Source organism: Topomyia yanbarensis, chromosome 1 (genome assembly GCF_030247195.1).
Source record: "Topomyia yanbarensis strain Yona2022 chromosome 1, ASM3024719v1, whole genome shotgun sequence".
Taxonomy (NCBI): domain Eukaryota; kingdom Metazoa; phylum Arthropoda; class Insecta; order Diptera; family Culicidae; genus Topomyia; species Topomyia yanbarensis.
This window is the reverse complement of record NC_080670.1, coordinates 30,181,268-30,196,093: the sequence shown is the minus strand read 5'-3', so window position 1 is coordinate 30,196,093 and position 14,826 is coordinate 30,181,268. Positions and strand designations below refer to the sequence as shown.

The 14,826-nt window shown below is 38.8% G+C and overlaps 1 protein-coding gene and 1 non-coding gene across 6 annotated transcripts in view; both read left to right on the top strand.

The window, feature by feature from the left end:
• The window catches only part of LOC131677221 (tensin-1), a 659,813-nt gene that overhangs the window by 216,036 nt on the left and 428,951 nt on the right, over window positions 1-14,826 (top strand). The window lies entirely within an intron of this gene.
• On the top strand, window positions 14,662-14,809 carry LOC131678108 (U4 spliceosomal RNA). The gene has a single exon (XR_009303597.1). It is a non-coding gene; the product is annotated as a U4 spliceosomal RNA (small nuclear RNA).

Here is a 14,826-nt window from a genome sequence, read left to right as displayed (position 1 = left end):
TTTAAGCAAATTTTGAGGTGCTGAGCTCATTTTTGATGTCAAAAGTCGTAAAATATTAAATGCATTTTTCCATACAGTGTCATTGAACCTTTCTTATAACTATGATCCCGTTTTCATGATAGATTTTCCGTTACTGTTCACCAATGTCAGCAATATCATAAACAATGAAGAACACTACTTCAAATCCATTGTATAAAGCGTTGGTTTACTGTAGATTGTCTAACTATTTTAAACAAAATACCATGCGCCTCCATATCAGCAACAAAGCGTCAAAATCTCCTTAAAACTTTTTGCGCACCTAAGCGCAGAACGAGACCATGATATTCGAAAAATAGAGGTTATTTCTCATAGAATGTATACTATGTGACCGTTCCGAAATGATTCCGAAATTTGTACAGAATACATTAGTGAAAAAAGTATTTTTGATCTGACCACCTCAAACACATTTAAACTAAAAAGTCATAGTTCCAAACAAATTTACCAAATGTATTTTATTCACTATCCAAGTTCTTTCGTTCTTCTACACAATGAAACTAGTTGTGCTAAAATCGGACCAACATCAATAGAGCAACATGCATTTGAAGTGAACAGAGCAATGGTGGTTTCGGAAATGAAAATCATTCCAAAGTCCGGACTTTGCTACGTTTAAACTCATGTTAAAAATCGTGTTCTTATCCAATGATCATAAAATTTTGGATATTTATCATTCAATACATGAGAAATTTAGGAAAAGTATAAAATATCAGTATTTCAAAAATAAATGTTTGAGGTTTTGGCCAGCCTCCAGCCGCTGTGCGACGCTTGTACTAGTCACCAAATCTGGCTATTTCCCAGTCAAACCCATTCCGAAAATTACAAGGCGAAATTTTGAAAATATGATTTTCCAATATAAACCGATAGCACTATGATGCATAAATGATTAGCGGATTCAAAAGTACTTGTACAGCGAAGACCCGATTATATCAGAGCCTGATTTTGTCTGATGCCTCCAACTTTGTAAGCAGAATTACAAAAAATCAAATTCATTGAACGAAAATTGATCCTGTTATTCATTTTCAATATTCGGTGACGCAACTGCAAATGTCAAACCGGCAAGCAGGTTTTCATTTGCTTCCGATTACACTAGTTTACAGCATTTCTGAACTAAATAAGGTGGTCATTTTAAATGTAAAATCGTGTGCTGAATCCGAAAATGAAGTCCAAAAAATTCACAGAACAGTTTTCGAGTTACAGTAAAAAATGAATTTCACCTTTAAAATTAAAAGTGCGTTCAGTAAAATCCAAATACCTTCGGTTGGGGTGCATCGATATAAAATATCATTATGTTGAATTAAAGGTAATTGAATGCACTTTCGATCGTTAGAACATTTTGTTTTAGTGCGACTATTGGTAGGTGACAAATTCGTGAAGCTAGTGTCCGAATTTAACATTTTGCACCGTCATAAGCTTTCGATGTGTGTATCCAGGCGTTGTGGAGCGTGCAGTTTACAACGTTTCTTGAACATATGCGATTCTGTATGACACATTTGAACATTATGCGTATTTTTAATGCCAAAACCAAAAATTATTGTTTTAAGAAGTCTTGAATCATTTGGATAAACGAGTTCGAACATTACCTCACATTAAATTTTCTCAAAATTCTTCCATTTACTTGTTTAGCAGAACTCTGACAGAGAGTCCCTCATATATTATGAAACAAAGCCTAGGAAAAATTGGAATCGAGACGGTTCAATAAGTTGACCCAGAGAAACTCAAAAATTTCCATTCTACAAAAATTGAATAAATTTCCATGCGATTTAAACTAATAAATGCTTATTTTTATTGATTATTAGTAGGCTTTAATTTCCCATAAAAATATATATTTTTAGGATTGCATTATCTTGCCCAAAATATTGACCAAACGCTCATTTTTCTTCAAAAAATGACGAAAAATCAAGAAAAAGCTCAATATATTCGTAAATAACGTCAGAACCAGTAGTCGCACTAAAACAAAATGTTCTAACGATCGAAAGTGCATTCAATTACCTTTAATTCAACATAATGATATTTTATATCGATGCACCCCAACCGAAGGTATTTGGATTTTACTGAACGCACTTTTAATTTTAAAGGTGAAATTCATTTTTTACTGTAACTCGAAAACTGTTCTACTGTAAATTTTTTGTACCTCATTTTCGGATTCAGCACGAAGTTTTACATCAGAAATGGTCAGTGCTAAGTCATACCGGACTAAGTCGCAAAACATCAAAAAATGAGATAATTACAACACTGGATAGAGAATTTTTTTCAGCTACATTCAACTTTTGCCAGATTCGAAATGTGTAACCATAAACAAGAATTATGGGAAAAAATAATTTCCAATTATAACGTAGAGGATGCTGCGATTCAAACTTTAAACCCGTTTTTCTCGAAATCAATATTTTGTCACTTAGTCCGGTCTGACTTAACACCGACCAAATGGTGTTCGAATATTAAAGTTCAGATTTTTATTTTTATTTTGTAACCTAGTGTTATCGCACGAAGTAAACGTGCAGCAACGAATCAAACGTATCAAAGTAAGCTCTGGAACAATGTAAGCCCCCGTTTTGTTAGCCGAAAATGCACCAAGGGGACCTTCACTGTTTTTGCATAGTAAGGTCATTGATGAACAATCAAATACTACAGGTAAATTTCCTATGTAAACGTGAACCTTTTTGCCATTCTGCATGTATTAAGGTTCTACAATGTTCTTAAAATCGATTATCAACTTAGTAATTAGTTTTTGTATACTTTATGCACAACGTGGTTTAACTCCAATTTTCCTTCTAAGAGAGGAATATTGCACGCATTGACTTGCTGGCTAAACACAAGCTTCGGTTTCAATATTCCTCACTGGCAGACAGAATTTCTTTTCTTACGAGACATCGTAAGTTAGGAGTCGTTTAGTATGTTCACAAGTAGTGTTTTCAATTTTGGACTGGGAGATATGCACATTTTCGCTGCAGTTCTACCGATACTCTCATTCTTTCGTCAAGACGACGAACTGGTAGTTCAGATCGGTGTTCGTGTCCAGATCCAACTGTTCGAACAATTTTTCTAAATGGACCCAGATATGACCATGTCGAAGCGGTTCACCACTGGTCGAGCTACTGACGGCCTGTATTGGGAGGCAGTTGCTGTAGCTGCAACTAGCACCGCTGACATCACCTATTGATGATGCCGTATCTATCTCACGAAGGCTGGACGAGGGGCAACTCTTCATAGCTGCCATCTCTCCTAACAGATTGATGGATCCGTTGAGCCGTATTTCTGAAGTTTTTAATTTTTTTGGTCCCATAGGCATGGGTACTTTCGAACCTCTACTAGTAATTGCTTCTTTTTTATTAACTGTGGCTGCTTGACAATAGTTTTAAAAGATTTCGTCACTAATGGCCTTTCGATTAATGAAATTCATGTTTTCGAATTCCGTGCGAAATTCTGTGCGAAATTTCGCGCCAAATCCCGTGCGAAATTTCGTGCGATGCTTCGCGCCAAATTCCATGCAAAGTTCCGCGCGAAATTCCGTGCGAAATTCCAAGCAAAGTTCCGCGCGAAATTCCCTACGAAATACCGAGCGAAATTTCGTGCGAGATTCCGTGTAAAATTCCGTGCGAAATTTCGCGTCTAATTCCGTGCGAAATTCCATGCGAAATTTTCGCGTGAAATTCCGTGCGAAATTCCGCTCAAAACTCCATGCGAGATTCCGCCCGAAATTTCGTGCTAAATTACGTGCGAAATTTTTCATGAAATTCCTGAGGATACGCATTTCCCAGAAACCGTGTGTATATTTATAACATGGTCTTCGCACAAAAGCTGAAAAAGCAAACCAAAACAACCGACCGTGAACGACAATAGAGCATTACGACGTCAACTCAACTATTCAGAACAAGTAATCAATTAGATGGATTTCGGAGAAATTTTTTAAAATGTTTTACATAAACTTTTACACACACATTTATTAACATTTACACAATTGGATTTTTACAAACATCTACTAGCTTTTATCTTTACGCTTTGATTTGACGGCATCATACGTCAAGGCGACGAACTGGTAGTTTAAGTCAGTGATCGTATCCAGGTCCAGCTGCTCGAATAGTTTTTCTAGATGGACCCAGATATGACCGTGTCGAAGCGGTTCTCCACTGGTCGAGCTACCTACGGCCTGCATTGGGAGGCGGTTGCTGTAGCTGCAACCAGCACCGCTGACATCGCCTATCGATGCCGTACCTGCCTCACGAAGGCTGGACGAGGGGCAACTCTTCATAGCTGCCATCTCGCCTAACAGATCCATGGATCCGTCCATCCAATCGTTGGGAACATTCGATGGGTTGGTTTTGTGCTGGTGGTAGCGGTGGCTGTCCTTGGCCTTCCTCCACCATGCTTTTACCTCCATTTCTAAAATGAATGAAAAGTATATCAATAGTTATTGGTTTGCTTTGGAGTAGGATGAGGCAAGATGAGCACAAATGAGCACAGAAATGAAAGATGCACGGAAGCCGCATATGTTTGTTTCGTTCGCTTTTGGAACGTACTATTATTACGTGTAGAGGATAAAATATTCTATTTAACAGCGCTGAATCTCTGTACACTGGAAAAAATCTGACTGTAAATTCTATTTGTTTCACGCACTTAAAATCTATATGAAGAAGAAATGATAATCCCGGATAGAATTTTACAATTGCATTTACCCTACAACCAATTATAAAACAATAAATATTATAGTTATTACTGTTTCAACATTGTTCGATGCCAAGTTCTCACAGTAGATTTACAATAAAATTTCATGTAACAATAAATTTCACTGTTCAGCAAAAAAACTGATACATTCACATTAAATTTTACTGTTTTTGAGAAAAAAATATATGGAGAAAAATTGATTTTTTTAATGTTAAAATACATAACCACCCAACTTTTTCACTGTAAACATCTATTTTACATTGAAATTTACTGTAAAAACGTTAAAGTTTATTGTTTTTGTATTGTAGCATAACTATAAAACTTACAGTAAATTATTGTAAAATTACTGCACTGTCACAGTGAAAATCATGGTTTTGTTACTGTACATTTCTATTCGGGATGTTACCAGGGGCCAACATACCTTTTATGTGCCCACATACTATTTCTGCACATACACATAAGATATATCTGGGGTTTGTTATCGAATAGAGCTGTATGTGCCTTTTGTTGTCAAATTGTGATTGTAAGTTTAACATTTCTTGTAAATTTACACATCAGATCAGGCACATAGCAAATATTATCGATATGCCGCCGCTAATTGCAAAAATCTATGAACACCCGGATTTTTTTTTTCGCGGGGGATACAGGCCACGTAAATGAAAACCGCGTAAATTAAAAAGTCCGCGTAAATGAAAACCGCGTAATAAAATACCGCGCAAAAACAGCGTAAAAACCTGAGTGTATGTCTAAAATTAATAGGTATTCCAAGTGTATGAAGAATCGACATCCCACAATCGACATCGACATGCAGAAATATTAGACTTACTTGAAGCAACAAAACGTGGAGTTGAATTACAAATTTGAAAAATTCTTTTTTCAAAGTGAAACATAATTGTTACGAAAACATCGTTGAATATGCAGTGAAGACCCGTTTTTATTGGCACCTTGGTGTATTTTAGGCTAACTAGACATTGACAAAATCGAAACATATATTTTTTTCTTCGTTTAATAAACCGACGTTGCTAAAATATTCTTCTTTTGTTCCTAAACACCTAAAATTTAGAGAAATGATTTTTTTTTATTTCTGCATGTTTTGCGTTTTTAAGAAAAAACACAAGAAAGAATTTACTCGGATTTGACTTGGTTCCTCTGTTAGAGCCCATCAAATATGTTTTCATATGAGACTGACAAAATTGGGTAAAAAACCAAACAAATTTCGGGGTAGATAAAATCAGGGGCAGACCAAGGAGGTTCTTCACTGTATTAAATAATTCTACTAATACTTCAATCAGAAGCATAGTTGCAACTAAGACTTATTGCCCAATTGCTTTTCACTGTTTGTGGTAATTGGAAGCCGCCATCTTGGATTTCAAAACGATATCAATAATCAAAATTCGTTATCCAGTGAATACTACCTTTCAAATGACACCCGGCTTTCAGTGTTTTGTGGTAACTGGACACCGCCATCTTGGATTTCAAAATGGCGCCAATCGTCAATTTTCGCTTTCTACTGATCAATACCTTTCAAATAACACCCATATTGATGGTGATTTTCAGTGTTTTGTGGTAACCGGAAACCGCCATCTTGGATTTCAAAATGGCGCCAATCGTCAAATTTCTCCTTCTACTGATCAATACCTTTCAAATGACACCCATATTGATGGTGGTTTTCAGTGTTTTGTGGTAACCGGAAGCTGCCATCTTTGATTTCAAAATGGCGGCAAATATCTATTTTCGCCTTGTACTGATCAATACCTTCCAAATGACACCCATATAATTGGTGGCTTTCAGTGTTGTAATCAAAAGGCGCCATCTTGAATTTCAAAATGGCGGCAAACATCAATTTTCGCCTTCTACTAATTACTACCTTTCAAATGACACCCATATTGATGGTGATTGTCAGTGTTTTGTGGTAACCGGAAGGCGCCATCTTGGATTTCAAAATGGCAGCAAGCATCAATTTTCCCTTTCTACTGATCAATTCCTTTCAAATGACACCCATATTGATGGTGATTTTCAGTGTTTTGTGGTAACCGGAAGCCGCCATCTTTGATTTCAAAATAGCGGCAAACATCAATTTTCGCTTTCTACTGATCAATACCTTTCAAATGACACCCATATTGATGGTAATTTTCAGTGTTATGGTAACCGGAAACCGCCATCTTGAATTTCAAAAAGGCGGAAAACATCAATTTTCTTCTACTGATTACTAACGTTTCAAATGACACCCATATTGATGATGGTTTTCAGTGTTTTGTGGTAACCGGAAGGCGCCATCTTGAATTTCAAAATGGCGGCAAAATCAATCTTCGCCTTCTACTGATCAGTACCTTTCAAATGACACCCATATTGATGATGGTTTTGTGTTTTGTGGTAACTGGAAACCGCCATCTTGGATTTCAAAATGGCGCCAATTGTCAATTTTCGCTTTCTACTGATCAATACCTTTCAAATGACACCCATATTGATGGTGATTTTCAGTGTTTTGTGGTAACCGGAAGCCGCCATCTTTGATTTCAAAATGGCGGCAAACATCAATTTTCGCCTTCTACTAATTACTACCTTTCAAATGACACCCATATTGATGGTGGTTTTCAGTGTTTTGTGGTAACCGGAAGGCGCCATCTTTGATTTCAAAATGGCGGCAAACACTTTTTCATTTTTCGCCTTCTACTGATCAATACCTTTCAAATGACACCCATATTGATGGTGATTATCAGTGTTGTGGTAACCGGAAGGCGCCATCTTTGATTTCAAAATGGCGGCAAACATCAATTTTCGCCTTCTACTAATTACTACCTTTCAAATGACACCCATATTGATGGTGGTTTTCAGTGTTTTGTGGTAATTTTGGATTTCAAAACAGATCAATCGCAATGCTGAGAAGCGGTTCCATTTTTCGAGCTCTATTATAAAACCAGCTTTGATCAGCTCGACTGTTCTGTTTGAAATTTGGCGGTATGTGTAACACGAATAAAACACTGCTTAAAATATTTTTCATTAGTACATGCAGAAAAAAGATTTGTAGGTTCAATAAATATATGGATTAAATTCAATAAATAAAATTATTAGTTGGGATACAAATTTATTTATTGAATTCAATAAAATTTATTTATTGTTTCAATAAAAAAGTTTATTGTTTTGCTTTCTAATAATTTTTTTATTGAAAATAAAAGAAAATTATTGAAAATATTATGAGGTTAATAATTTTGTTGGTTAAAGTGATAAACAATAATTGATTGAATTCAATAACACATATTTTTGGTTTAAATATGCTAAATTTTTCTGCGTGTAGGTGTGATCACTGGCAACAGATAAACCGAAAAGTAACATAAAAATGATAAATAATTACAAAATCGGAAAAACAATATTTAGAACAAATGAATATAACATTGTATGAGAATTTTGAAAAATAAAATTTATAAGGTTAAGAAATCTATCTATAGAAAGAAATCTTGTTCTGCACCACAAAAAAAAATTTTTTTGGGAACAATTCCCATAACCTTGTACACTGAAGTTTACGATTTCGCTAGAACAGGGCGCAAAAATTCTGGCATTGGATGCCCGGTACTTCCAGAAGCAATGATAATCTGTTTGGAATGCATATCAACAGCCTCTACTGCCAGATTTTCGAGCTTCTGCAAAATATTTATTAAACATTTTACACAATTGTACAATAAATAAATAAAAAAGGATCATTTACGATTATTTTCCCAGTCAATTAAAACAGAGCACAAGATAAAATCCAAATTTTCACAATAACTTGCTTATAATAATATTAAGCCATATCCATGAATTCCATAAGACGAACTTATGAAATTCATGAGTTATGATTTATGAAATGAAATCGGTGTATGGTTCCTACCTTCCATTGCCAGGGATTGCGCGACGAGCTTCCACGCCAGCTCCCGTTGCGTCGCATTCCTATGGTCCTTGTGTTTTATGTCCCAAAGACAAGGGTGATTCCTGACCTCGACCACTACCGTTTTCGTTTCTATATTGGAAAGGTCTACATGTTGGACCATGTCGTAGAAATCGAACAAATCCATTACACAAAATAAAAAATATTAAACAAACACGAAACTAAACACAACGGTGGAAATTTTGTTTTTGAATACGGTTTTACCAGCGCTTTGGCATCCCTTTTTCCAACATACGAAGCTTGGCAGCAACCTGCACATATGGGGTGTTTTGACTGTAAAGCCCCAAACGAACCATTGTTCTCGACACCCGGGGTAATCTCAAACCATTGCAAACGGTGTGTTGCATCCTGCGAAATAAAGATTCACCTTTAGATGGCCCACTTTCGAGACTGCATGACAAAATATAGCCCTTCGCTAATGAATCACAACTTTCATTTTATTGGTTTGATTCTCATGGCAACGAGATGGCTGCCTTGACAGCGGGCTGGTTTTTATACCATTTTAGTTTTGTTTGGCATTGTTTTATAAGACGCCGACATCATGAAGTCTCGACGAATGAAGTTTTCGTTTGACAAGGCTTGGTGGATTGTTTACTTTGTCAGTTACGTGAGATTGAATGCTATCGAGTATTGACGGTGATGCCATAAATGAACTCGAGTGTTCATTTTTGTCGGTTTGATTGTACTGTTTACATGGACTTAGAAAAATTCTTTTCGATTTGCTTCAAACGAATTTAGTCGACCACAACATTTACTGAGTCCATGTAAACAGCACTAGTGAACTGTCAAGAAAAGTGAGGTTAACTGTGTCAGTAAGGATCCTGATTCGGAAACAACAATTTTCCGTGAGCTGCAATGACAATTGCATTTACCACTTTTCATCGATCCCGTTCATTGTCGCATCTATACCAAGATGGAAAAGGTGGCCGCATTTTTCTATTGCCATTTTTACCGGACTTAGGAACTGAGTCAGGCTCTAGCCTCAACTGCATGTAATTTCCTGAAAAACTTTAAATTTTCGACCCAAAGTTTTCAATACATGGATGCATTAAATATTGCAAGTGAACGTGTTTTATTGTGTTAACTCGACATATCAATCAATCCATTCTAGCAAAATTCTCTCAGGATTACGCGTGCAATTTCACACGGAATTTCGCGCGGAAAATAACGACGATTACACGTAATTTGAAATCATCGCTGTGAATTTCGTATTGGGTAGGTTTTAAATAATGGCGGTTAACCAAATTGAAGGTCGTACCTAATTTTCGGGTAGACCACTTTACACCAAATAATAGGTAGTGTTTTAGACAGCCATTGTTGTTTGTAAACAGTGAAAATAGCATGAAGTGGCATGGTAGAGTAGAAAGGGGTCAAATAGGTATATGGATACATTAGGTATAAGGTATTTTCTTTGCTATGTTATAGCAGAGGTCGCTCGTGTTGCGTGAATTTGATATATGCGAAGACTACATATTAAAAAGAAATTCTGTGTGAAATTTCGTACGAAAATACGTGCGAACGATTCTTTGCGGAATTGCGGAATTTACACAGCATTTCAAACTCCGAATTTCATTGCGCAATTTTCCACGGAATTTCGCACAAAATTTCGGACGGAATTTAGCACGGAATTTCGCACGGAATTTCGAATGGAATTTCGCACGGAATTTCGCACGGAATTTCACGCGTAATTTCGCGCGGAATTTCACACGGGATTTCGCACGAAATTCCGTGTGAAATTCCGCGCGAAATTCCGTGCGAAATTCCGTGCGAAATTCCGTGTGAAATTCCGCGCGAAATTTCGCGTGAAATTCCGTGCAAAATTCCGTGCGAAATTCCGTGTGAAATTCCGTGCGAAATTCCGTGCGAAATTCCGTGCGAAATTCCGTGCGAAATTTCGTGCGAAAGTCCGCGCGAAATTTCGCGTGAAATTCCGTGCGAAATTCCGTACGAAATTCCGTACGAAATCCCGTGTGAAATTCCGTGTGAAATTCCGCGCGAAATTTCGCGTGAAATTTCGCGTGAAATTCCGTGCGAAATTCCGTGTGAAATTTCGTGCGAAATTTCGCGTGAAATTCCGTGCGAAATTCCGTGTGAAATTCCGTGCGAAATCCCGTGTGAAATTCCGTGTGAAATTCCGCGCGAAATTTCGCGTGAAATTCCGTGAGAAATTCCGTGCGAAATTCCGTGCGAAATTCCGTGCGAAATTCCGTGCGAAATTTCGTGCGAAATTTCGTGCGAAATTCCGTGCGAAATTCCGCGCGAAATTCCGCGCGAAATTTCGCGTGAAATTCCGTGCGAAATTCCGTGCGAAATCCCGTGTGAAATTCCGTGTGAAATTCCGCGCGAAATTTCGCGTGAAATTCCGTGCGAAATTCCGTACGAAATCCCGTGTGAAATTCCGTGTGAAATTCCGCGCGAAATTTCGCGTGAAATTTCGCGTGAAATTCCGTGCGAAATTCCGTGTGAAATTTCGTGCGAAATTTCGCGTGAAATTCCGTGTGAAATTCCGTGCAAAATTTCGTGCGAAATCCCGTGTGAAATTCCGTGTGAAATTCCGCGCGAAATTTCGCGTGAAATTCCGTGCAAAATTCCGTGCGAAATTTCGTGCGAAATTCCGTGCGAAATTCCGCGCGAATTTTCGCGTGAAATTCCGTGCGAAATTCCGTGCGAAATTCCGTGCGAAATTCCGTGTGAAATTTCGTGCGAAAGTCCGCGCGAAATTTCGCGTGAAATTCCGCGCGAAATTCCGTGCGAAATCCCGTGTGAAATTCCGCGCGAAATTTCGCGTGAAATTCCGTGCGAAATTCCGTGCGAAATTTCGTGCGAAATTCCGCGCGAAATTCCGCGCGAAATTTCGCGTGAAATTCCGTGCGAAATTCCGTGCGAAATTCCGTGCGAAATCCCGTGTGAAATTCCGCGCGAAATTTCGCGTGAAATTCCGTGCGAAATTCCGTGCGAAATTCCGTGTGAAATTCCGTGTGAAATTCCGCGCGAAATTTCGCGTGAAATTCCGTGCGAAATTCCGTGCGAAATTTCGTGCGAAAGTCCGCGCGAAATTTCGCGTGAAATTTCGTGCGAAATTCCGTACGAAATCCCGTGTGAAATTCCGTGTGAAATTCCGCGCGAAATTCCGCGTGAAATTTCGCGTGAAATTCCGTGCGAAATTCCGTGTGAAATTTCGTGCGAAATTTCGCGTGAAATTCCGTGCGAAATTCCGTGTGAAATTCCGTGCAAAATTTCGTGCGAAATCCCGTGTGAAATTCCGTGTGAAATTCCGCGCGAAATTTCGCGTGAAATTCCGTGCGAAATTCCGTGCGAAATTCCGTGCGAAATTTCGTGCGAAATTTCGTGCGAAATTCCGTGCGAAATTCCGCGCGAAATTCCGTGCGAAATTTCGTGCGAAATTTCGTGCGAAATTCCGCGCGAAATTTCGCACGGAATTTCGCGCGAGATTTTACACGGAATTTCGCCCGGAATTTGGCACGGAATTATGCACGGAATTTTGAACGGAATTTCGCACGGAATTTCGCACGAAAATTCACATGGAATTTCTCTCGGAATATATTCCGCGCGAAATTTCGCGCGAGATTTCACACGGAATTTCGCCCGGAATTTGGCACGGAATTTTGCACGGAATTTTGCACGGAATTTCGCACAGAATTTCGCATGAAATTTCGCACAGAATTTCGCACGAAATTTCGCGTAGAATTTCGCACGAAATTTCGTGCGGAATTTCGCACTGAATTTCGCGCAGAATTTCGTACTGGAAATCGAGATTTCGCGACACCCATCTAGTTCTTGTCGACCAATCTCACGAACACAAATGCAGTTTCTTGGTTGAAAACAATCTTATTCGCTTTTGCCGTCTTTGTTTATTTTCCACTAGCTAATGATGTATTATTTGTGTCATGTTACGTGTACGTACATAAGCCGTAGAAAAGTCTATGTTGTTGACGGAGTCTAATGTTTTGTGGTTATTGGAAGCCTCCATATTTGATTTCAAAATGGTTTCAATCAGCAATTATCGTGCCGAATCGTTAAATTTTTATTCTGTCTACTTTCATTTTTAAATTTTCCATTCGACTTTTTTAAATCGTCATTATTTAATACATTTCTAATCTTTTCATAATTTTCTTTGAATTCATATTTCCTTTTTTTCCTAGTGCAAAAAAAATCTGGAAAATATATAGCGCATTGCGCACATAATAAGTGCGACTAAACGTGCGGAAACGTAAATAAAACTGCGCTTTTACATTGAATTGGCTTGGTGTCTATTACGCACTTATGTATTATCCAACGAGGAATAAGTGCGCCTCATACATGAAAACGATTCAATGTAAAAGCGCACTTTTATAAGAAAAATCGCACTTTTATGGAGTCCAGTTTTAAATGCCATCAATAATATTTAGAAAATCTATATTTTTACCTAAGCTGCACCACTGTGCACCGCACCATCCTACGCCGACCAACAACAGGTTCACATTCGACACTCTCTCGATCGCGTCCAGCATAGAGGTATAGGTGGGGCCGATTGGGGAGCGATATGTAAACAAATCCGATTCACATACCAATGCCAAACTAGCTGCGATACACGCATCCATGAAGCAACCCACGAACTTTGTCGTCGATTCCCACCGAGTCCCGCGGTTCCCCTTTCGTCGTTAAAGTTTATTTGTTCAAAAACTATTCGTCGCCTGTTGATTCTATCTGTACCATTGGATTTGAATTTGAAACAAGCGGGGAAAAAGGATCACTCAAACGGTCGGTTCGGATTTGTTGATGTTTTCAGTTGCTATCGTGACATTTGAGATGCGTTTGCTGTTCAGCTTTTTCTTCGTAGTCGGTGCGCGTTGAATTCGTTGGAATTTCGTTTCATCCATCGAACTAATTTTTTTTGCATGTTTTCGAATGTTCATCTACAGTTTGTCTCATTTAAAGTTGCAGTTTAAATAGATTCACCGAGTCGATAAAGAAGAAATCTGTCGAAAGTCTATTTTCGATGGCAAACAACTAACGCAATACTCTAGCTTCCCGGCAGTCCACCTATCAAATAATAACAAAACTCGATGAGCACATTTTGCGCAACTTTCATGGCCTACCACACATGCCGGCCAACTGCATACAGCCTGCAACGCCGTCTTCGGCGACCATGAGAACCACCAATCGCCATGATTTTCTGCCAACACTGTTTTTCGACGTAAGTCGTCCCATCCATTCGTTCCGTTGCAAGTTTCCTTCGGCAGAAATCAGGTTTTTTTCGCGCACCTCTCTCGGCGCGGGCGGTCGGTCGGTTGCGTTTCAATGAATGAACACACAAACTTGCCGATCCGTTATGTGGTACTAAGGTGTTTGAGGGTAAGAAATCGCATTCGGGGGAAGCCATCCAATAGTGGTTTTATGTGAAACTGGGGTTTTTCTCTGGAAGCGGCAAGTTACAAGAGAGGGACAAGGAGATCGGAAAGATCGTAAACTTGATGAAATAAACACCCAACGAGGGCAGGCAACAGCAGCAGCGCGCCTCATTCATGAGAGCAGTAACTCCGACAAACGGTGAGGCGACGGAGTTGGTTTCCGATATGCCGTACTGGTTGGTATGCTGCTGAGCTGGGAGTCCTGGTCTTCGAGCTCCTCCGGTATGGGATGATCCGAGCCGAGGGAGGGAAAGGAAGCTCCGTCCTCGTCTTCCTCATCGTCCTTCTCCTGCGTTCGAATCATTTCTCGATTGTGGTGCGGTTATCTCTGTTTGGGGCTTTGGGATGCTGCTACGATGGCGCACATGGAGAGCGGCGGATAATTGCCATTTATGTTTGTGATTTCATTTTTTTTACGTTTTTTTTGTTGCGGTTGGCAATTCTACGAGAAAAAGTGACGAACTAGGGCTCCGGAGAGGGAACGAGAAAATAATCGGTTTATCGAATGTTGTCAGCTTCGTCAGCAAAATAGTGCAAGTTTGGTTAAAGTAGTAAAAAATGGGGAGAAATTCGAGTCAGCATGAGATGAATATAGTTAGGTATACGAGTATTGTTTGTTTTGTATTATGTAGTAGCTTTGCGCAGTGGCGATATCGTAACCAATGAGGTACAACCGAGGTGCGATTATTGCTAGTTGAAAACTAATACTAATTTTTTCCTCCTAATGACCTATGCTGTCGGCTCCGACAGCATAGGTCATTAAATTGACTTTACGCTTGTCCGGACATGCCGCAGACT